Raw genomic sequence first — 25985 nt, forward strand, 5'->3', positions numbered from 1 at the left:
TTATAACTTTTTAAAAAAACTGAATTTATTTCTCTTGAAAGGTGCTGGCTTGGCATTCCTGGAAATTGAAGTCCACAGTTTATCCACAGATCAGACAAAGCACAGGTATAGGCAATGCAAACTACTTCACACTGCTCTGTAAATATGCCTCCACCTTTTAAGTTTAGAGAGATTAATTCCTTCTCCATGCCAAGTCAGTCCTTGCCTTGTCTGCTGAAACTGAGCCAAGGAGGAGGGCAATTAGGGTCACTTTTTATAAGTGTTTTAAAAGTGTTGTAGTCACATTTTATAAGCAGACACTTGTCCACTAGAAACTGGTCTGAGACTACCAAACTCATCTCTGACCGGAGCAGTGTTATAACCACTGACTGTAAGGTGAAAGGCTCCATATACTATCACTTGCCCCTTAACTCATCAGGTTCTTCAAGCCATATATGTTTAATATGACCCATTTACTGTATAAGACTGAGCATTAAACGGATGATGGTTCAACCTTTAGGTAAAGTCAACATAAGAAATTTGACTTGTTCCTTTAAGATTTCTCAACTTAAAGAATATTAGTGCTGCTCTGTTGCTCCATAACCTCTCCCTTCACTGAGTGTTGAGAAATTTGAAGTCTATGCATGCTACCTCCTTCTCATGTTAACTGCACCACATTATTCCCCTCTAAATAACTCACACGCTGTATTAGATCTACAATATTGTATTAATAAGGTAAGAAGGAAAACTTCAAACCTATTAGTATAACAAAAGCTATGGACAAGACAGGGGGTCAAAGTGTCCACAAAATACCAAGTTTACAGAGCTGTTGTGTGGCCTTTTCTTCTACACTCATTAGAGACCTGTCCCCTTTATTGTTGCCTTATTCAAAAACTTTACTGTCTGATATAACGCCACCTACCTGCACAGCATAATGGGAGTCAAATGATCTGACAAAATCACCAACAATGGAATGCTACAGCTGGCAGCCATGCTGAGACTGGAAGCCATGTTAGTACAGAGGCAAATGACCTGGATCAGCCATGTTATATGTATGGATAACAATCGACTGCCTAAGTGAACTTGAAAAAGGCAGTAGGAAGGTTGGCCATCCCAAACTCCGTTACGAGGATTGCATCAAGCGGCATATACAGTCTGGTGGGCTGGACCTAATGACCTGGGAGGATATAGCCCATGACAGGCGAGCTTGGCACTCTGCTACGAGGAAAGCAGAACAAGCAAAACAGAATATTGTTGTGCCAACTTGGCCTACAGTAGGAAGGAATGTAGACACCAACTTGCCCTGGCACATCTCCTGAACCCTACATGTGGAAACTGATTTCCAGTCATAATCTAAGTTCCCTCTAAGCTGCACAGCCGTGCAGCAGGCTATCAAGGATTGCACAGATGTGGAGAGGCACCCCTCCCCCAGCTCCAGCCTCAGAGCTGTGGCAGCCAGAGAGAGGGGCCCCTCCCCCGGCTCCAGCCCCGGAGATGCCACGGCTGGGGAGAGGCGCTTCTCCTCCAGACCCAGCCTTGGAGCTGCCGCAGCTGGGGAGAGGTTCCCCTCCCTGGGCCCTGGGCTGCTGGGTGAGAGAGGGCTGTGGGGAGTCATAGAATCATAGAATATCAGGGTTGGAAGGGACCTCAGGAGGTCATCTAGTCCAATCCCCTGCTCAAAGAAGGACCAATCCCCAACTAAATCATCCCAGCCAGGGCTTTGTCAAGCCTGACCTTAAAAACCTCTAACGAAAGAGATTCCACCACTTCCCTAGGTAACCCATTCCAGTACTTCACCACCCTCCTAGTGAAAAGTTTTTCCTAATATCCACCCTAAACCTCCCCCATCCAACCTAAATCTCCCCCAACCTAACTCCTCTCTCCCTGCCAGAGCCCTGGGACAGCCTGCCCCCCCAACCCCTCACCCCAGCCCCCCCCCAGCCCCCCCCCCCCCCCCCGGCCCCCCCCCCCCCCCCCCCCCCGCACCTCAATCCTCTGGCCCTTAGCCCCCTTCCATACAGCAAACCCCTCATCTCCAGCCCCACCTCAGAACCTGCACCCCCAGCCAGAGTCTTCACCCCCCACCTGCAACTCAACCCTCTGCCCCAGCCCTGAGCCCCCCCCACACTCCGAACCCCTCGGTCCCACCCCGCCACACATCACCTCCATATTGGTGCACATAACAAAATTCTTTCCACACTTGAATGTAAAAAATTAGAGGGAACATTGACCTATAGTCATATTTGAATATGAGTGACAGTCATTATAATAAAAGGTACATTTCATCATTCTAAATAATCCACATGAATAGGATTTAAGAAAATGGTTGGACATCAGTGATATCTCAGGGTAAAAGTGATGTTTGTTGAAAAGTGACAATGAGCTTGGTGATATACAGTATTAGATAGTTCCCAATGTGTTTACAGTCTAAGGCCCCCAATCCTGCAAAGACTACTCACATGCTTACCTTTAAGCACCGTGAGTAGTCCCATTGAAATAAATGGACTACTCACAGTACATAAAATTAAGCATATGCTTAAGTCTTTAAAAGATCCAGGCCTTATTCAGACACAAATGGTCTTAAAGGTACAAATGGAATTAGATACTTAACCATAGTGATTTGTGGCTTGCCAGGTGTTAATTGGATAACCAGTTTGGGACTGGGAAGGAAATTTCATATACATCATATTGTCAAGGATTTGGATTTTTTCCTTTGTCTCTAGTAGATTGAATGTGGGAGTTAAGACAGAATGTGTCTGTTAAAATCAAATCCAACACAACGAATTTCCTGTGATTACAAGGTGGGCATCAGAAGACTCCAGTCTTTCCCTTTAAAGTCAATAGAGTTACGTTGGCATCACTGAAAGCAGAATCTGGCCCAAATGCACCCACAATAAACTTAATACTGTGGATTTTCTTGCCTGTAATATGTATTATAGGTTACATTGACCTGAGAAACCCACTATAAGTTTCTGTTCTTGTATAAGGAGGCTTTGAAGGACGCATTCATGCAGCTAATTATTTGGCTTTCAGAGGGTAAATCCTAGGTGAATGCCACATCAGGTAAAAAAAAGTGTGATGCTGTTTTCCATCCTGTCGCTTGGAGTAATACAAAAGGTTCCCTCCTCATAGGCCTATGATCCATTGCAAAATAAGACTAGTAATATGAAGACAAGGACTCCTGCTAACATCCTGACATAAAGAAATTAGCATAGTAACATTTGATTGGCCTGATATTTCAAAAGTTACATTGCTTGATGGTATGTAAGAGACTGTCAGTCAAGGGATCTGGGATCTTTTCTCCACTTTGTCAATTGCTTATTGTGTGACTTCAGGCAAGCCACTTCAACTGTCTATACTTCCATTTCCTAGTCTGTAATGTGGAGAGAATGATACTTATTGGCCTTTGTAGAGGGCTTCAAGAACCTTGGATGAAAGGTGCTGTGTAAGTAAAAGGTATTATTGTCATTAACTTAAAAACAGGAGCTTGCAAGGTTTGGAATAAATAAACAGTGCCAGAGCCTGGAAAGGTAAACCTTACAATCAATTATTAAATGTGTGGCCTGCTTTTTAGAGCATCTCACATTTTTACCATTGTTATTTCAAATTAACAACACCAATATAGTGCAAAATTACTTATTTAAGTTTTATAATCTGAAAGTGCACAGAGGTCTCAGGGCAGTTGGAAGCCCATTGTGCTAAGTACTATATAAATATATAGTAAAGGAGAGTACCTGATCTCACAAACTTACAGTGTAAATGACAAGACATAACAGCTGAATGAGGCAAACAAGTGGATAGTAAAAACAATAGAGTATTTTAGTACAAATGAGTTGAGTGTACAATTTTTAGCTAGCCTATAGCTAGAATTACAACTTCTTACCTGCCTAACCATTATCAGAGGACAATATTAAATGAATATTCATATTTTTGCAATGGATTTTCATTCTTATTCAGATCTGTAGTAACTTTTAGATGGAAGTAATAGGCAAAACAGTCGACACTCCAGTATGCTACATTAAAAATATAGAGTGTACAAAAAAGATCTTGCTTCATCAGTCTTAGCTCAGTTGAACTGCTAATTGATTTTATGAGCATTTGATCCTATAGCAATATTTTTGCTGAACTACCATTTGCTCTCTACACAGAGACACAAGTTCACACCTCAGGATGATATTTCACAATATTGGGACACTCCTGAGAGGTTCTGAGCATTTATAATTCCCATGGAATTCAATAGAAGTTGCAGGCACGCAACACATTTCAGGTCTTGACCCAAAGTTTGCATCTCCAGCTACTGATACAGTTATGATGGCTGATATTACTAATCAGTGAGAACTATGAACTTGACCCTGCAGCACTGAGGTTAATGGGAGTTTGGCCACTTGTCAGCAACTGGATTATGGGTGGTCTTACCTAATGGTTGGCACAAGAGTCCAGACTACGAGTTAGGACTGGATCCAGACCAGGTGGGTCTGAGAGTAAAGCCAAGGCTCAGAGCCAGAAGCCAAAGCCTAAACCCAAGGGTGAACCAGAGTCACAGTCAGAAGGCAGAGCCAAGGGTCTGAACCAAGAGTCAGAAGTCAGGAAGAAGCTGGAAGAATGGGAATGAGTACAGACAGGGGCAAGGCTAGAGACAGCAGCAGCAAGGTCAGGACCCAAGCACAGCTGCGGGCTAAGAATGCATTGAGCAGCCATGGGAGCGTTGCTGCTACTGAGCTTAAGTATCAGCCTGCTGACTCCTGCAACCAATCAGGTGGTGCAGTGAAACAGACAGCTTCTATGAGGACCAGCTATGCTCATTAGGTTGCCAGGAGACTGGCTCTGCTGCAGGCGGGCCCCTGACCCCACTGAACTCAATGGGAGCAAGAATGGATCACAACTAAGAAACAATGGAGAGAGAGTTATTTTTCAAAATTGCATTGAATATGTGGCCTTCTTATACTGTAAGTGAATTTAATAATAACTAATAATAAAGATACAGCATTTATATAGGATTTTATTCAGGGGTCTTAAAATACTATACAGACATCAATGGAGCATCACAATATTCTTGTGAAATAAGTATTATGCCAACTTTACAGGAGGAAATGGAGGCACAGAGGGATTACATGAATAACCAGCTGCACACACAGTTCTAAAAATTCAGCCTAAATTTCTTGGCCAAGATTTGACGAGTCAGGAACAGATTTGGGAAAATAGCCTGTTAACCTTGACTCCCAGATGAGTGCCCTAAACACTGGACCACGTTTGCTTCTTTTACTCGTTCTTTCTAAAAGTATTCACTGAAATAACTACTATATTTATCTATTTATAGAAAAATATCTTGTAAATATCAAATTGTGCTTTTATTTACCATACATATTTGATCAAATTTCAATATATATTAAAGTACATGGGTAGGATTAAAATTTGAAAGTAGATATATTGTATAACAAATAGGAAGGCTATTTATTCATTAAAATTTGTACACTGAATTTGTAGACGTTATTTATGTGCATGCTTTGGGATTTGATGGGCGTTCTGGAGAGATTCACAGCTGTTTGAAACATGTACAACCTTGTATTGGTAAGCTGATATGTGAAGCATAAGAAGAAGAAAACAAAATGTTTGGAGAAAAAACAACAACAACATGAAAACTTATCTTCTTGATAAATCCATCCTTTCAGAAGTCACACTAACTAGGTGACAATTATATTGCACCACTGTCCAGATCTCAGCAAAGTTCAAAATTCCCCCTATTTATTGTACTTTTTGAAGTACTTTGATGTTGAGAGATCTTTATCATTTATAAATGAACCAGTCATTAATGGTCTCTTATGAATCTCCAGAGAGCTATCACAGTTCTCATTAATCACTAAGCCTAAACGACTGAAGCAAACCTCTTGTTCCAAATCTATATATTTTTAGCTCTGTTACCATGGCCTTGGTGTCTTAAATAGCCAGAAAGATGCCACAGTACAAGCCACAAAACATCTGCCAAAAGACTGTCTCAGTTGCTGTCTATGATACATATGAAAAAGAAAACCATACTGAACTTCACATTTCCAATTGCCTATCAGGTGTCCGCACTACATCCTCAAAACCACCCACTATCATTTTCTCAAAAGAGATAAAAAGGAAGTTTATTGTTGCAAAGCCCTTTCTTGTGTAATTCTACAGTCTTGTAACATGCTGACAATCCACTGCATTCCTTTATTGTTTCTGAATAAATCCATTTAGGCCAAAAGGGAAACCTGTAACCATTCAAGTTCCCAGAGGATTGGACATTAAAAATCTTTGCACAATTAACGAATCCCATTGAGAAGAGTAATTGATTACAATCCCTTGCCTCTTCCATCACAGCTTTCCAGAGAAGAAATCTGACACAGTTCTCTTCTCTTCCTAAGCATCTACCTTGTCCTGTCTGTTGTTCTTGATCTAGAATGACATGTAGAAGCCCCTTATGTATTGGAATAATGAGATTGTTTTGCTGTTTTCGATCCTGCTAGTCACCTTTATTTTAGCTAACATAATGTAGGTTGCTTTGTACCAGTCTTCTGACCTAATTTCCTTCCCTCCATCTAACTTGAAGGATTTTATGAAGGACTGTAACTACACAATCACCATCCCCTTTTATGAGCATAGACAACATACCCCCCTGCTCTCCATCCTTTTATTACATTTGCAGTCTGCCTGCCACGGTACTTTTATGACTGTGAAAATGATTGCCTCACTCTTGATAAAGTCTGGAATATCCCTTGGTGCTTCATATAACTTGTCACAATATTCTTAACAGCAGTTCTTCATGTATTCCTGTGCGAGTGGCACTTGCTCTCTACTCCCCTGATGATGCTTTAAAAAAGGCAGCAAGCATTCTGACATTGGTAAAGGGGAAAAAAAAAAGTCCTTCTTTGTAAGATCTCTCACACAGTGCCGTGTGCTAATTCCTCCAAGTTTCTGCTCTGGGTTTCTTCACTTCTCATAACTCACTGACTTTCCCCTTTGGAGACCATAAAAATGTATGCTTTTGTTTTGTACAGTAAAGTGAACAAAATTTGGAAGTGACACATTCGCTTCTTTCTAGAATGCTTCTGTACAGAGTGTGTGTGTTACTATAAGGTGTACATTCCCCCATTGCCCCCTCCCACACACACATCCCCAACACATTTCAATGTGATTGGAAGCCAGACACATTTACTTCAAAGAATCTTATATTAAAGAAAGCTTACTGGAAACTTATGTTGCTACAGAATATCAGCATTCCATTCGGCTCTGCTTCACTAGCTTGTCTGCATTTCTGGGTTACAACAGATTACATTATTTCTTACTGCACTGAAATGTGTGACTTAAACGGAATACAAGTCCAGGCTACAGTGTAGATCTGGGTTCTCCTTCAGAGAACTTAATGGAGAAAGGAATTACTGAAGATCCTGTTAAAACTCCTATCTGCTGAATCATCAAATCTATTTGCAATGGTAATTGAGACAGCATATAAATATTGCATGGAGATCTCTTTGCGCTCTATTCATAAAACAGTTATGTTTCATTAAAGTGCTTTTCTTGTACAAGTTAATCTCTCTCTCTCTCTCAAAAAAAAAATATGGAAAAGACAGCAACCAAATAAGACCATATTTTCACTACTCGATAAACCTCTCTTCACTTGTCTGCAAATAAATGTTTCACTGTAGGCATTCTCTTCAGACGCCCTGTCGACTAAAAAGGGCAGAGAAAGGAATTAAAAATTGCCATTGCCTTCTCAGATGCATGAATAATAAAAACATTGTATTAAAACAAGTAAACAAAGGACCAAATGGTGTCCTGATTTACACTCCAAGTGATCCTATTGATTTGAACAGAGTGCAAGTCTGATGAGATTTTGGCCCAATATGTTTAAAACAGAAACACCTTCTTACTGTCTGATTGTTTTGCATTTTTATCTCCCACACTAAATTCCTAGTCTATGAAGTAAGTTAGGAAGGGGGCTTACTGTAATTGAGAATCACACATGGGGGAGCAACTAGTTTGGAATAGCAGAACACATGCAAAGCATGAAGGAAGGAGGTAATGGACAGAAAACACTGTCAAATCCACTACTTGTTACTGCCATAACAGCACATCAAATAGTTTTTCTTGTGCATCCATCCTATTCCCATGTCTTTTGTTGTGTCTGTTTAGACTGTGAATTCCTTGGGGCCAAGACAGTGTCTCCCTGTAGAATCTCTACAGTACCCCATATTTTGGGTGATTCTGGAATATAAATGATATATAAATGATAAAAACATATATTCCTTTCACCCACATGCACCCACTTAAATATTTCCAAGGAAACTGAAACCACAGCAATCCTCTCCAATGTCACGAAGAAGGGTTGAACGTGGTCAGTTTTTGGATAGGAGACCTCTCAGGAAACCCCAAAGTGCAGTAAGAAGTGGTATTGTATTCTTCTCTCCAAGGTCCCGATTCTTCAAGCTGTTCTACACGGACCGAGTCCTGTACTCATGAAGAGCACCACTGCAGTAAGGCTGCATGCAGACACAAAGGTCCACCCACGCAGGATAAGGGGCTAAGACAGCATTGAAACTATGTTCCAATGTAGTATTGAGGGACACTCTGCTAATTTCAAATGAGACTTTAGAAAAAAAAAAGAATTTTTTCTCTAGTGGAGATGTATTGTATGCTGTACACTGGCCACATTCCAACTCCAGTAGTTAGATTTAATTATATTCTATCTAACCGAATTCCACCTACAATTTTAATTTGATATAGTTTCTTTCTTCACTTCCTGTCCTAAACTGTTGTATAGTGATATTAAGCAACTGTTGCTTTTTGCCCCAGAAGTGGTTGCATTTTCTTCATGAGTCAAGCATTTCCTTTATGTACACAGTAGTTGGTTGAGTTAATAAAATGCTTCAGGATCTTTGGGGATGAAAGACACTCCATATATCTAAGTTATTACTATTAAGAGAACACTGAATGAGTTGTCCCTGCCTAAAGGCAATTCCAATATGTGGTCTGGTTGTTTATCTATAAATCATAGAAACCTAAATTACTGGTTTACTTTACTGTCTATGAAACAGGTGCTTGGATGTCATCCTCTGCATCACTGAATGCTTCCCCACAGTTTCGCAAAGATAGGCAATATATTGTGTGACTATCTATTGTGAGAACATTGGAAATTCCAGGAAAGGGGAAAGGTGTTTGAGCACACTTACTTTCTTAACTTCCTTCGCTGATTTGTTCTATATTTTCTTTAGAAAAGTCATCCAATTGTGCACTGAACACAACTGTTCTTGCTTTACTACCCATTTGTTGTATCCATATATTTGCTAAGAAAAATAGGTTTTGCCTTAACTCCCTGTTTCATGCTATACATATTTAACTTAGGTCTCCTTATTGGCTCAATCAGTCCATTATCACCAGTAATCACAAACGTAGCTCTCATAATGAGCCTAAGGAAAGGGTTAATCTTGCATCCCTTATTCATGCAACTAGTCCCATAGACATTTGTGGAACTTATGAGAGTAGAGGGATGAAGGACTGGACTCTAAGGCAGAGATTTTCAAAGGCATTTAAGTGTTGCTTCACTCAGCTGACCTGGCTTATTGGCCTAACTCCAAGAGAGGGTTCATGGCTGAAGATCCTCAGTGGAGGGAGGTGACTATTTCTGGCCTCTCAGCCAGGAGCATGAAGTCAGTTTCTTATGGTATGTCTAAACTGCAATGGAAATCTACACACAAATTGGGCTAACTCAGGCCTTGGACCCAGGGTCGCAGGATCCCACAAGAGTAGAGGGTCCAAGCCTGAATCAAGCTGTGACCCACAGTTCAAGCCCTATTGCTTTGCAGCATAGGATGCAGCACCACTGGGATCCAGCAAAAGTATTCCACACTCCCATGGGCCGACTTTCTTAGTTCTCTGGACAGTCAAGTTTGGTGGGAAATCAAGTTTTCTCACACTGCACCATGAATAAAGGCCTAGCATGGGCAGCTAGGAAGTCTGGGATATGGGTGGTTGGTCTCAGGCCAGCATAATGCAGGGTAGGCACTGGAACCCAGTATTCAACAATCCTAACCTGAACTGTAGACAAGTGACTGTAGACATTCAAACCCTAGATTAACAAACCCAGGATCTGTTAACTCAAGTGCTACTAACCCTGGGCTTACATTAAAGTGTAGACAGACCGTTAGGTGCCTAAGCGATGCTCCTCTCCCCACCCTTCTCCTCGACATTTCAGTCCTGGCTTGCTCAGGTAACTCCCTGCTCAGCTGGCCAGCTTCTAAAAATCCCTTTCTTAGGTGCTTAACTATCCCCATGCCTTCCACAGGGAGCCTGGGCAGCACAGAGACCCCTAACTCAGGGCTGAATGTTCCATTTTGAGGCAAGTTGCCTAAGGGTTAGACGTTGCTCTGAAAGCAAAATCCCACCAGGTTACATTAACGTGAACTAGGTGTCTTTTAGTTTGTGACGGCATTGTCCACACAGGGCAATCAGATCACAACATTTTGGTGCACTCTGTAATTCACTTCTCCCCCCCTGCCACACCATAATCTGCACTGTAGAGCAACGTAGACAAGACCTTAGACTCCTAAGTCAGTTAGGCATTGCAATGCTGAGTGCAGCAGTGCCTAAATATCTATAAAAATCTGGGCCTAACAGTATATGCTGCTGTCTTCTAATAAGTTATAATTTTCTTCACGATATTATACATATAGAATTCAATTTTGCACCTTTATGCAGTGCCACTTTTCCTAAAAGTATTTCAAAGAGATTTATAAATATTAATCAATTCTCACAACATCCTTGAGGGGTATTATAACTAGGACTCTGTGTCTGTCACACAGGTCACAGGAGTCATGGATTCCGTGACTTTCCACGACCTCTCTGACTTCTGCAGGGGTCAGTGTGGCAGCAGTCCTTGAATGGACGGAGCAGCTGCAGTCCATAGCCCTGGGCAGCGGTCCCTAGCTGGCTGGCTGGCCAGAGAAGCCCAGGAGCGCCGCCAGCTTTTCCGCCGCCCTAGGCGGCGGAAGGTCCCGCCCTGAAATGCCGCCCCCCCACAAAGGTGGCGGAAGGTCCCGCCCTGGAAATACCGCCGCGGTCGCTGCCCCCCAAATTGCAGTGCCCTAGGCGACCGCCTAGGTCGCCAAATGGGTTGCGCCGGCCCTGGAGAAGCTGCAGTACACAGCCCCAGTAGCAGTCCCCGGCCGGCCGGAGCTGTCGTGGTCTGCGTCGGTGGTGGCCAGCCAGCCAGAGCAGCCTCAGTCCGTGGACCCTAACAGCTGGTGCACAGGCACCCCCCCACAGTAGCAGCTACCCCAGTGTTCCCCCCCAGCAGCGTGTCCCCGCCTGCCCCAAGATTTAATCACAGGTATTTTTAGTATAAATCATGGACAGGTCACGGGCCATGAATTTTTGTTTATTGACCGTGACCTGTCCATGATTTTTACTAAAAATACCCATGACTAAATCGTAGCCTTAGTTATAACTGTAACAGGTAAACTGAGGCAGAACATAGTTAATTTTTCTAAGGACATATACAAAATAAGTAGCAGAACCAGGAAAAAAAGAAACCAGGAGTCCCTATTGCCCATTTCCTGCTGTAATCATTAGACTACACTCCCTTCCTGACATAAGTACTACATTGTTCAACCACAGAACCACCCCTTTTGATTTATACTGTAATCTTCTAGAACTGCAAGTCAGCAACTAATAGGTGCGCCATGGAATGAGAGCTTTAGGAATGGGTCTGTAGTGACTTTGGAAACACGTTCTTGGGTAGTGTGGTGCAGCACTATTCTATTTATCTAAGATTGTTTGTTGTAATTATTAAGAGCTATTATGCTAACTATATACTATATTCTAACTGCCATTTATCAAATCCCATACTTGAATGATTCAAGGCTTTATACCCAACTTCAAAGAATTACAGAAACACTGGAATTCAACAATAATATCAAGATGCTTCAGAGTTTTTATTCTGCTCAGAAGTGACTGAAGCCTTCTATATCCTATAATTAAGGGATTCACAAAAAGTTTTTCAGAGTACACACCACATTTCAGACATTCTCATAGACCACCCCCTATGGCACCTGCAGCAATTGCTCACATGGAAAATATTGCAAAAAGATTTATATATATTTAATTGTCTTTAATGCAATAAGAGTACAACCACTTTCTCCATTTTTGTTTAGTACATTATCTCTTTCTTCGATCTCTTCTATTTCTCCCTCTTCCCCTTCAACATACATCTCTACCACCTGATCCTTTTTTCCTCCCCAAGTCCTGCATATGTTTGCCTGTTGCTCCTTTCCCCTGCACATGCTTCAATGCCCTTTGGTTGTTTTTTTTTTTTTTTTTTTTTTAAATGGAGATATCCTATCTCCTAGGACTGGAAAGGTCATTGAGTCCAGCCCCCTGCCTTCACTAGCAGGACCAAGTACTGATTTTGCCCCAGATCCCTAAGTGGCCCCCTCAAGGACTGAACTCACAACCCTGGGTTTAACAGGCCAATGCTCAAACCACTGAGCTATCCCTCCTCCCAAGGTTTCTTTCTCATTGGACACACTGTCCAGCCACCTGGATCTCTTCTTCCCCTGCTCCTCTGGACATACTGCCTGGCTGCTTTGTTCCTTTCCCTGCAGTGACTGACCACTCCAGTTCCTGAGAGTAACTTCTCTTGTTCCTATGTAGTAACTGTTCATAGCAGAGGCAGCTAGTTTGGCTTCTCTTCCTTCTATCCAAGTGCTTTTACAGGCTTTCATGCTCTCATTTGTGATGAAAACAGAGACACCTAAAAGCAGATGGAAACCCTTCAGATGCAGCACCATGTGACCAGCCAGCTCTTTACAAACCACCAGTAAGTTTCCACAGACCAACAGTAGTCTACAAGTTACCCTGTGGGAACTGCTAACCTGGTGGAATTCTTTAGTGTTCAATTGGTAACTAATTACAGTACTCAGAGTGTGTCCCTTGAGTACACTATAGCTTGATTTTATATAAGTATTTTCTTACAAACAGCATTTCAATATGCTTAACAGAATTACAAATGACAAGCCCCTCCAGACAACATATAGTCTTGTTATGGGTTGGGTTAACCCTCATTTAAGCTGGTGGGTGTAACAGCTGCCTTTCATTTAGGATAAATGTAAGAAGCAGTTGAGGTCTGTTGTAATAGGGCCAGCTGCTTTCTGAACACTCTCTCATGGCCAGCAGTGGCTCTGCAGCACCCTGTTTCTGTGTTCCCTCCTCAGGGCTCCGTAATGAACTCCACAACACCCTGTTCTTATGGTCTAGGAACCTCCTGCTCACTGCTGCCGTTCTGCAGTCTCTGCCACAGCTTTTTCTCTATTTCTTCTGGCTTTTTTATTTTAAGAGACCAGCCCTCTACCAGGCCTCATAGCAAGGCAGTTAACAAGGCACAAGTAGGCTGGACCAGCTCCGTGTAAAAGGGCCCAGTCCACCCTGTAACATGCTCATTTATGGAACAGATAGCTAATACAATAGGGGCCTCTGCCCAAAACACAGGTGTGGTGACGACGCAGGAAAGGAAACAGAACGCCAGGTCTGTGGTACTTCGCTTCTAAAGCCTCAAGCCAAAAGCCTCCCCGGAAAAAACCTTCCCTGGGGTTTTTATTATATTACTTGCTTTGTTTACAGCACTTCTCATTGGTACAAATCTTGCGCATGAAGAAGACATGCAGTAGTCAATTACATAAGATAAGAAACCCATCTCTTGAGCGCGTGAACACTAGCTGCAAGGGTGATGTCAGATTGCCAATAAGTTTTCCAAACATAGGCACTAGAACAAGGTCACTCCTGCCTCGTTGCCAAGGGAACAGTTTGCCGTTCTTCAAGGCTTGTGATTAGGGAGCAACACATTCCTACACACAGGCATATGCAAAGCTGGAATATGAGTTGGGCCATACATCCTGAGGGGTTCCACTATGATCTGGTAACATACTCAGGGGCAAGGGATGCATTTGCTTATAGATGTGTGTATGTGTGAGAGAAACTCAGAAGCAGCAGAAATCCAAGGAGACAGCTAGAATGAGCACTAGGTGCAGGGAGCTGTGGAAAAAACCCCAAGAGAGCCTTTTGATCAGAATACTGTCTGGAAAGAGGTTTGGAATTGTGAGCAGAGAAAAACAGTCTTATTTGATTCCTACTGTGTTCAGGGAAACAAGACTTTGTGCATTCTTTGTAAATAAACAGGGTATGCTACGAACAATGATCATATAATGACATTGTATGGTGAAAACTTTTAGCAACTCTGGAGTGCAACATAGAAGTTGTTTTTCTTTCTTTAAAAAAAGAAATAAGAACAGATGACCATGATAATTCTATATAACTACTGAGAGCAGGAATTGAATAAGGAGTTCTCCTATAACCCCCTTGGAAACAGGATTCAGGTGCTATGGAGCACAAACCAGAGAGATTCATACCTTACATGGACTTCTCACTCTTGCCACTGCTGTTGAACACACTGCGGTCATTTGCTCTGATCTACAGGCTTACCTTTATGAGCTAATAGAATGGAGTCAGGGAGTACTAGGTGATACTGAATAAATTCCTAAATCTGTAAGTGGCACTTTGTAATTACATCTGTGCAACGTCCTCCTTAGAGTGAGCTGTTGCCTGCCAGCAAACACAAAGCCAGCTTTGTCCTTCAAGTAGCACTGGAGGTGCTATAACATATTAAGCCTTCATAACATGTCTGTAATTGAAGGCTTTTGATTTCCCCCCCAAAAGCTAAGTTAGCAGGAGTGTACAAAAAAGCAGCACTTACCAAAGAGAGCTGTCTTGTTAGGAAATATGTACTTACCTGCAGGGGACTAGCGAATTGAATGTGTGAGAGATGATCTCCAGGGTAAGGAAAAAGAAGTGGTTACATAAAAGGGATCACTTGTCCTCTCCCTACATATTTGAGAATTATAAGGGAGCTTCCCGTATGAGGCAGACGACAAACAAAATAAACGCTAGGACATAAAATCTAGTGTTAGGAAAGAAGTGAGTAGACTGATGATGTTCAAAGAGAGACTAGTCAACATGACAACTTATCTTCTTATTAAGTCTTGTCTTAATAGTAACCTGAAGACATAGGGCCTGACTCTCAACTGCCTCACACACTGTGTACTTACGTCCCTTTGTGCAAAGGGAGTATGAAATGCTAACGTGGGTTTAAAGGAAAGGAGACTTCTGACATACATATTTTACACCCAGCTTTGCACTCACTTTGCACAGATGTAAATGAGTGAACAAGGCAGTGGAGAATCAGGTCCACTGAGTGCACTCCTGTGTTTGTGGTACTTACATACCTATATATGTAATTAATAAATATAGGTATTACATGCAAATATGTTAATACAGCATAAAAATTAAAGGCAAAAATCACAATTCCAGGAACAGGAAAAAACTAATTTTCCTATAGCATTAACTCATCTTTGTTGCATATATATATCACATTCTTTTCCTGCATTTCCATGCTATTGTAAACCTTTAGCTGTTGCTTAATATGTCATAATCAAAGGCCTACATTTTCAGAAGTCACTACTGATTAGGTGACTCGGTTTTGGGTGCCCAACATGAGACACCCGACAGACTTGATTTTCAGAAAGTGCCTCTGCCCTTGACAATCATAGCTCTTTTAGGTGCCTAAAGTTGGGTACTCAAAAATCACTAGCTACTTTTGAAAATGTAAACCTAAATGTTTACAGGTTCTAGAGTTTATAGGGCCTGGATAATGTGTGGACAGTTTATCATTGTGGTAAGAAAAATGTAGGCCAAATCCTGTTATGAAAGAAATCAAGAAAAAAGACAGACATTGGCTTCAATGGGAGCATTAACTTTTGCATTTCTCAAGAGATATTCAACTGTGTAACATAAATATGACATTAGTATAGTTTCTGCATCTAGTTTCCTTGTTAGTTTTATTTTTTAAGAAAAAGGGAAAAGATAAATTACTTATTTAATAATGTTGACATTTAATTGATCCCAATGAGGCTTTGAAGTTCACAAGCCATTGAAGAAAAATAGGTGGAAGAGAAGTAAATTTCTACCTCTACAAGCTTTTGGCAAAGTTGTGTTAATTAATAAAGCAGAAGCACATCTGTTTATCTATATAATAGGATTCCAGGATTGTCACTGTGTCAATTTGAAGCCTAGAATGTCTGTTGAGTCAGTGTGGAGTGATGAAAACAGCTACAACTATGGTTGACATCTCTTATTGTTCAGAATATCACCAGGTTGAATCATCACTGGGATTCAAGGTCTGATACTGTCCAATGTTTAAGTTCTCAGCCATTTTGCCTTTATGAATTATACCCATGAGGTCTAAAGCTACAGTAAGGCATGTATTTATACCATGCCAAGAGTCCTAAGTCATTGTGATATCAGATGTAACTATCAGTCACCCCCCCCTTACTCTACTGCTAATGTGCATGCAACAATTTCATTGGTTGTATGAGGCAGACTGCACAGAAGATGAATTACTTGGCCCAACTGCCACCATTCTTCAAAACCAGCCACACAACACAACCAACATACATCATATTCCCAAACATACATAGTCCCTCATTGCGGTACATACCCCTCATTTGCCACCTACACAAATCAACACAACATTCCCAGTCCAAAACAACGAGCACACAAAACAAACCCAGCACCATCCTGAAACCTAGAATATCTGTTGAGTCCATCTGAAGTCATGGAAATAACTGCAAGCATGGTTGAGAGCTTAGAATATCAGCAGGTTCAACCATCACTGGGATTTGCAGTCTGTTACCATCCAGTTTTTAAGTACTCAGTCATTTTTGGCTTTTTTTTATACAAAATTTTACAAATTACACCGGTGCGACAGCATGGACCTTCAGCTACTACTATTGTAATAATGTCTGTACCTGACAAAATATAGAAACTTATTTTAAAATTAAATCTTAAAAACATAAAGCCTACTGTGCATTATTACAAACTTAATTTTTTCACCCTGTTCTTGATATTAAGATAGAGGATTTTGGAAAGATTTCAGTGTGTGTGCCAAAGAGACATTCTTGCCCATGTTGTCCAAGGTGTAGCTCCTATTCTTTCCTAACCTCTCTCAGTCAACTTTCTGGGAGGCCCACTTGAAACACCCTGAGTGAGTTTTAGATTGCAAGATCTCACTGTATGCTAGCCTCTATGTTTCATTATACAAACTAACAGTTTCAGCTCCATACATGTTGTGCCACCTGTATATTCATAGATACAGATAACACCCCCATGCCTGAACACATGCACTTTTAATGACAGATTTTAAAGTGCTTGGCACCTATAATCAGGGTCAAATTTTTAAAAGTGTTCAGAACATTGAGTGCTCTTTGAAAATCTGGCCATAAACATCCCAGGGGGGAGCTTCTAGGTGCCAAAAACGTTTGACAAGCTGGCCTTGCTTTTGGTGTCTAAATGAGAGCTGACCTGTTTTGAAAATTTGGTCTCATTTGTGGGTGTCGAGTGCTTAAAATTCTAGCCCTCAGCCTCCCGTATGCATGTATCCCAAACGGATTCAGGTGTTCAGATATAGCCTTAAAGAATGCAGACAGACACTCATAGCACATAGTTGATCAGTAGAAGGTTGCTGATGTCCTACCTGAACACCAGGTAGTGTTTGCATTCTTCAAAATAGCAGACAAATTTTTAAGGCGGTCAATTAATTGCAATTAACTCAAGCAATTAATACAAAACAAATTAACTAGATTAAATAAATTAGTCACAATTAATTACAGTTTTAATTGTACTATTAAACAATAATAGAATACCAATTTTAATATATTATAAATATTTTGGATGTTTTTCTACATTTTCAAATATGGGCTCTGGGAGGGAGTTTGGGTGCAGGAGGAGGCTCTGCACGTTGCCTCCGCCCGGCCCCGAGTGCTAGCTCCACAGCTCCCATTGGCTGGGAACCGTGGCCAATGGGAGCTGCGGGGGTGGTGCCTGCGGGCGGAGGCAGTGCACAGAGCTGCCTGCCGCGCCTCTGCCTAGGAACAGCCGGGACAGGTTGCACTTGCAGGGAACCACACGAGGTAAGCGTCCCCCAGATCTGGTACCCCGCACTCCCTCCCGCGTCCTAACCCGCTGCCCCGAGCCCTCTCCTACACCCAAACTCTCTCCCAGAGCCTGCGCCCTGCACCCCCTCCCGCACCCAAACTCCCTCCCTCTTAGGCTAGGTCTACACTACCCGCCTGAATCGGCGGGTAGAAATCGACCTCTCGGGGATCGATTTATCGCGTCCCGTCAGGACGCGACAATCGATCCCCGAATCGACGCTCTTACTCCACCAGTGAAGGTGGGAGTAAGAGCCGTCGACGGGAAACCGTGGAGGTCGATTTTGCCGCCGTCCTCACAGCGGGGTAAGTCGGCTGCGATACGTCGAATTCAGCTACGCTATTCGCGTAGCTGAATTTGCATATCTTAAATCGACCCCCCCCATAGTGAAGACGTAGCCTTAGTTAACTGGCATTTTTCACTTACCAGCATTCCCCATTCCTCCAACATGCCAGATAAAACAGCTTTTACTGTATATTGATTTCAATTACAATACAGAATACAAAGTATACAGTGCTCACTTTATATTATTTTTATTACAAATATTTGCACTGTAAAAAAGAAACAAAATAAATAGTATTTTTCAGTTCACCTCATACAAGAACTGTAGTGAAATCTCTTTATTGTGAAAGTTCAACTTACAAATATAGAGATATTTTTAACATAACTGCACTCAAAACAAAACAATGTAAAACTTTAGAGCCTACATGTCCACTCAGTCCTACTTCTCGTTCAGCCAATCACTAAGACAAACAAGCTTGTTTACATTTGCTGGAGATAATGCTGCCCGCTTCTTATTTACAATGTCACCTGAAAGTGAGAACAGGCTTTCACATGACACTGTTGTAGCTGGTGTTGCAAGGTATTCAGGTGCCAGATATGCTAAACCAGGGGTCGGCAACCTTTCAGAAGCGGTGTGCTGAGTCTTCATTTATTCACTCTAATTTAAGGTTTCGCATGCCGGTAATACATTTTAATGTTTTTTAGAAGGTCTCTCTCTATAAGTCTATATATTATATAACTAAACTAGTGTTGTATTGTAAAATAAACAAGGTTTTCAAAATGTTTAAGAAGCTTCATTTAAAATGAAATTAAAATGTTGATCTTACGCCACCGGCCCGCTCAGCCTGCTGCTGGTCTGGGGTTCTTTTCACCTAGGCCGGCAGCGGGCTGAGCGAGGCCTGTGGCCAGGACCCCAGACCGGCAGTGGACTAAGCGGCTCAGCTCACTGCCGCTCAGGGGTTCCATACGCCGGCTCCTGCCAGCTGGGATCCTGGCTGCCGGATCCACTCAGCCCGCTGCCAGTCTGGGGTCCCAGCCCTCCCTACATACAGTGGGTACCTACCTTCTCCCTGGTTCTGGCCATTCTCTTCCTCTCTTTGCACTGAGCTGACGGTGGCAGTGCACTGAGCACAGGGCTGGGGGTGAAGGGTCGGGCCAGGAGCTAAAATGAGGGAGGGGGCTCAGAGTTGGGGCAGGAGGTTCGGGTGTGGGGCACTTACCTGGGCAGCTCCCATTTGATGAGAGGGGTGCAGATAGGAATGTGGGGGGGGGTGTGCAGGAGCTCCCGTTTGGTGCTCCGGGTGGGGGTGGGGATGTGGCGGGTGCATGGGGTGTGAGGGGGGCTAGGGATGTGGGGCGGTGCAGGTGTCAGGGCAGAGGGGGGCTGGGGATGTGTGGGGGTGCCAGAGTCAGGGCTAGGGTTGTAGGGGTGGGATGAAGAAGTCAAGCAGAGGGCTGGGTGTGTATGAGGGAGGTACAGGGCTCAGGGCAGGGGTCTGGGGTGTGTGCGGGGCTCAGGGCAGAGTGTGTGTGTGGGGGGGTCAGGGCTCAGGGGAGAGGGCTGGGTGACTGCCCCCCTAAGAACTCCCAACCCCCCAGCTCCTTGTCCCCTGACCACCCCCTCCAGAGACCCCCCCCACCCTAACTGCCCCCCCCCAGGACCTCCTTGCTCCCTGTCCCCTGACTGCCCTGACCCCTATCCACCCCCCGCCCCCTGACAGACCCCGGGACTCCCATGCCCCATCCAACCCCCCCTGCTCCCTGACTGCCCTCTCCAGAGACCCCCCCCATCCAACCCACCCTGTCCCCTGACTGCCTCCACGCCCACCCCTTATCCAACTCCCCCGGCCCCGGACCCCTTACCATGAGGCTCCACGCAGAGCCTGATAAGCTGCCCCGCGGGAGCGCGCAGCCTCGGCCCCCAGAGCTCTGCGCACGCGGCGGCAGGGCTCTGGGTGAGCGGGGAGCGTCTTTCCCTCCCTGCGGAGCCAAACACTGCCACGCGGGAGAGCGCAGCCCCTACCCCCAGAGCGCTGTGTGCGCGGCAGCAGAGCTCCAGGGGAGGGGAGAAGGCGCGGGAGAGGCCGGCAGCTTGCTGCACTCCGGCCCAGGAGCGTGGACCCCGCGGCTTGCCGTGCCGGGAGAGTGGGGTCATTTGCCCACCCCGTGCGCACGGCTATGGTTCTGCTCCCTGCCCCCGCGGGGGGAGCGGAGGCCAGAGGAGAGCGGGCTGGGCTGGGCAGGATTTTTAATGGCACGCTGGAGTCCCGGCAGGCTCCAGCGTGCCATTAAAAATCGACTCGCGTGCCGTCTTTGGCACGCGTGCCATAGGTTGCCGACCCATGTGCTAAACATTCACATGTCCCTTCATGCTTCAATCACCATTCCAGAGGACAAGTTCTGCTCTATAATGGTCCAAAGCAGTGTGGACAAATGCTCATTCATTTTCATCATCTGAGTCAGATGCCACCAACAGAAGGTTCATTTTCTTTTTTGGTGTTCAAGTTCTGTAGTTTCTGCATTGGAGTATTGCTTTTTTAAGACTATTGACAGCATGTTCCACACCTTGTCCTTCTCAGATTTTGGAAGGCACTTCAGATTCTTAAACCTTGGGTCGAGTGCTGTAGCTATCTTTAGAAATCTTATATTTAGCTATCTCATATTGATACCTTTTGTGTTTTGTCAAATCTGCAGTGAAACTGTTCTTAAATTGAACAACATTTGCTGGGTCATCAGAGACTCAGATAACATAAAATATATGGCAGACTATGAGTAAAACCAAGGAGCAGGAGACATACAATTTTCTCCTAGGACATGGGTTCTAAAGTGGGGGTCGTGATCCCTCAGGGGGTCATGAGGTTATTACATGGGGGTTGTGAGCTGTCAGCCTCCACCCCCAAACCCTCCTCTGCCTCCAGTATTTATAATACTGTTACATTTAAAAAATGTGTTTTCAATTTATAAGAGGGGTTGCTGTCAGAGGCTTGCTGTGTGAAAGGCGTCACCAATACAAAAGTTTGAAAACTACTGCCCTAGGACTTCAGTTACAAATGTAATTAACATGTTATTTTAATGAGTCTCATCAGCATGGAAGCATGTCCTCTGGAATAGTGTTCGAAGCATGAAGGGTCATAAGAATGTTTAATATATCTGGCACGTAAATATCTTGCAATGCCAGCTACAACAGTGCCATGCGAACGCATCTTCTCACTTCCGGGTGACATTGTAAATAAGAAGCAGGCAGCATTATCTCCCATAAATGTAAACAAACTTGTTTAGCCAATTGCTTAGACAAACAAGAAGTAGGACTGAGTGGACTTGTAGGCCCTAAACTTTTACATTGTTTTGCTTTTGAGTACAATTATGTAAAAAAATAATTCTACATTTGTAAGTTGCACTTTCACAATAAAGAGATTGCATTAGAGTACTTGTATGAGGCGAAATTAAAAATACTATTTCTTTTGTTTATCTTTTTACAGTGAAAATATTTGTAATAAAAAATAATAATATAAAGTGAGCACTGTACACTTTGTATTCTGTATTGTAATTGAAATCAATATATTTGAAAATGTAGAAAACATCCAAAAATATTTAAATAAATGGGATTCTATTATTGTTTAACTGTGCCATTAAAACGACAATTAATCGTAACTTAATTTTTTTTAATCATTTGACACCCCTACAAATTTTGCACTACACATTGGAAAGGGAATTATTTTGTGCCCACATCTGACTGTTTAAAGACATATCTATGTGCGCTCTTAAAATGTTTCCAGCTCAACAGGCAGAAAAAATCATGTAGCAAGAGTTTTTGGGTGAGAATTCTGTGATTTAAAGACATACCAAAATTAATGTATAAAAATACTTATTATTTTTCCTATGGTTTGACTACACCAGGCCAGTTCACTTAAATAATTTTTAAATCTCTATTACTTTATTATTATACAAATCAAAGAATGCAGCTGAAAATATATTTTTATTTATTTAGCTCTTAAAGAAAAAGGAAAAATGATTCAGTACAGTCAAACAGTTTTAAATTTCAATAAGCCAGTAATGAATGACACATGAAGCCACTGGGAGGCAGTATTGTCACTTTACAAGTAGGGCTGTCAGAGCTCCAATCTCCTTCTGTCCTATGTCCTCAGAACACTGAAAAGCAGCGTGTAGTAGTACTGTATGCGGCTCAACTTCCAAATAAGCACATCAAAGTGCAGAAAATATATCACATACAGATCTTTAAAGGCTGATGTATTTGAACCTATCTTGAATGGTATTGAAAACATTTCCAATAAAAGTGATGAACCACTTCTGCAAGTGACCCAAGACTAAAACTTCTTTTTTTCTTTTTGGTACAGCATCCCCTTCATCTGTCTTATATCTAATCAGATACAACCTTGATATAATGAAAGCAGAGGTCATACTGTACAAACTGGCACTTTACGTGCTCAGAAAAGGGCTCCTTTGTAAGGGAGAAATTATGGCGTTTCTATAGAGTGATTATTCTTCCTCTAAAAGCACAAACTGCTGTGTAAAAAATAAACTGAGTTAAGTGATTTAATGTGATTCTTCTTTTGGATGACCTATTTAAATTTGTGTTTTCTTATGGTTTCAAGGCTTTACCCATCATCCCTGTTGACTACTGGCTCCTATTAAATGATAAAGAGATGTGTGTGGTGAATTTTTTAAAGATCAAAGTCAGAAGTCCAAAATGCATTGTCTAGCTAATAGAACATGCCTTTATTATCCAACATTTCATTACTATTCTAAGTCATGTATAAATAAGGGAAAATTGTAACAGACACACTGAGCTAGATTCAGTTTTGGAGCACAGTAAATAATCCTTCACGGGCAGGAAGATGGACTAGGTGATCTCACAGGTCTTTTCCATCTCTAACGTCTATAATTCTGAAGCCATTCACTCAAAATAATTGTGACCCTCAATCGCAGTGCTGCACTCAGAGCAGGCTCCCATTTACCAATGAAATTTTACATTTTTCTGCCAAGGTTTACCCAGTCGCTGTGAATTTGGTAAAACGCAGGAACAGCTGATACACGTAAAAATGGCAAAATGCTTTTCAAATGATGGCTTCAAATCTCTATTAACCCATATGGTCACATGAACATTTTGCTCCTCAAATTGGCCATGCCAACAGCACTTTTCCTTTTCCTCTGTTACCCACATGACAGCCTGCATTCAGACCCTTCTGCCAGGTGGAGTCAGCAGCTACAAGGCCAGAGTTCAATATCTAGGGGTTCCTTTTAACAATACAAAACAGGACTCACTCAAGCCACCACCCCGTAATCTGGGAAAATTAAACACCACCCCAGGCGCCTTTAAGAGGGAATACTTCCCCACTCACAACCACTGAGTCTGCGTATAACAGAAGAAAACTTTTATTAGAAGGGAAAGGGAAACCAACACTAATTTGGGAAAACACCATTACCACAATTCAAATATATGTAACCATAAGCAAACACCCACCCAACAGTATATTGGGCAGTGTCCTTTGCCTCAGTTTCACATCTTGCAGTGTGAAAGTCCAATGAACGAATGGCCCTTTAACATGCCACTCCCCTCTCCTGCTGCTGCATCCCACTCACAGTGGTTATTGATGCTCAGCAAAGACCCAGAGTTCAGAGGTGCATTCATGCAGGTTCACCAACCACCCCTGAAAATGGGGCCGGGGGGTGGGGGGAGTCCTGAGCAATGTCTCTGCTGCTGCCTCTGAGACTGGCTCTCTGCCACCATTACCTCTGCTGCCGCTGGCTGCTTGCAGCCACCTGTTCCACAGCTGCTTGCCACTCACTGCCACTTCTGCGATGCTGTATTCTGAGGTTCCACCACTTAGCCCAGCTCGTAATGATTTCAGCTCTCACTGACTTCACTAGGTAGTGGGGAACCTCACTGCTGCTCCCTCTTCATGTCACTGCACACTGTCTCTCTCCCAGTCTAAGGCTTATCCTGTAGACCTGCTCATCAGAGATTTTAGCTTTAGTAATCCCTGAACAGAAACAAGGACTCTCAAGTGAGTCCAATCCGCTCTGTCTGGAGAGGGGAGGGTCAAATGGTGTCTAGGGCTCTTTAGGCAGAGTCCACACCATACAGTAAAGACACCTTTTCCCACCCCCTCTCATTTGCAGTGGGATTTGGCATCCCTACCACCTGCTTAGCAAGTGAGGCTCAGTTTAGGGTGACCTCCTCAGTCAGGGTGTGCTAAGTAGTTCTGCTGCCCCTTACGCATACAGTCAAGATAACATTTCATTACCCCTGCATTCAATACGAACGTGAATTGTAACTCAAAACCAGCCCAAACTGATCACTCTGGCATAGCTGCTTTGTCTGCTGAACACCTAGGAAGAGTCGGTGCCATGCAAATACGGTCTGCTCCTGAAGTCTTTCCCCTCAGGTCATCAATAGATGTCAGGGGACAGCTCATTCAAACCCTGCTGATATCCACATAATGCATGCCTTCTGTCACATAGAGAAAGGTTCATGCACTTCCAATTATTGTTACTGGAGGTTGTGTATGCAACTCCCCACAGCACTCAAAGAAAATTAACCCATCAAGTTTTGCTGATATTATGAGAAATCAGTAAAGAACCATAATTGGACTATTTAAGGCACATCCTAGTTTTTGTATTATTTTATTTCTACATTCAGTAGAATAATTGGGGGGAAGAATAACGGCACACACCCCAAAACAAATATCCCTTTAGATTAGAGGTTTTAAAGTTAAAGCAATATGATGCATACAAAAGGTTAGTTCTTTGGCGACATGTGGAAGATGGTTGGCACTGGAATCATACAGCGAGACTCATTGGTGCTGGAACAAGTAGTGCTGGGGGTGCTGCTTCACCCCCTGACTTGAAGTGGTTTCCATCATATAAAGGGTTGACAGTTTGGTTCAATGGCTCTCAGCACCCCCACTATACAAATTGTTCCAGCACCCCTGGCGAGACTACCAGAGAAGAAGTATGGTCCGGTGGTTAGGGAGACCTAGATTCAATTGCTCGCTCTATCACGGACTGTCTGTGTGACCTTGGGCGAGTCATTCTGTGTCTCTGAGCCTAAGTCCCCCATTTGGAAAAGTACTTCTCTACTCTCCAGGGGAGTTATAAGGCTATATACATTAAAGGGTGTGAGGTGTTCAGATACTATGGTAATGGGGTACATACAATTACCTAAGATAAATAGATAGTCTCCAGAGGGGTCTTAAAAAAAATCAGCTGAATGATCAGAATAAAGGAAGGGCATTCAAAGCTCTAAGTCAGTGTTTCCTAAACTTGGGACGCCGCTTGTGTAGGGAAAGCCCCTGGCAGGCTGGGCCGGTTTGTTTACCTCCTGCGTCCGCAGGTCCGGCCAATCGTGGCTCCCATTGGCTGCAGTTCGCTGCTCCAGGCCAATGGGAGCTGCTAGAAGCAGTGCGGGTCGAGGGACATACTGGCCGCCGCTTCCAGCAGCTCCCATTGGCCTGGAGCAGTGAATCATGGCCAGTGGGAGCCGCGATCGGCCGGACCTGCTTCAAGATTAGGCTAGATAAGTTTATGGAGGGAATGGTATAACGGGATTTTAGTCAATTAGGCAATAACGTGCCATTGCTGGTAAATAAGGGTCCGGCTGGAGAATCTTGCCTATATGCTCGGGTTCTACTGATCGCCATATT

This window comes from Terrapene carolina, unplaced genomic scaffold (assembly GCF_002925995.2).
Source record: "Terrapene carolina triunguis isolate 2854851 unplaced genomic scaffold, T_m_triunguis-2.0 Scaffold58, whole genome shotgun sequence".
NCBI classification, from domain to species: Eukaryota; Metazoa; Chordata; order Testudines; family Emydidae; genus Terrapene; species Terrapene triunguis.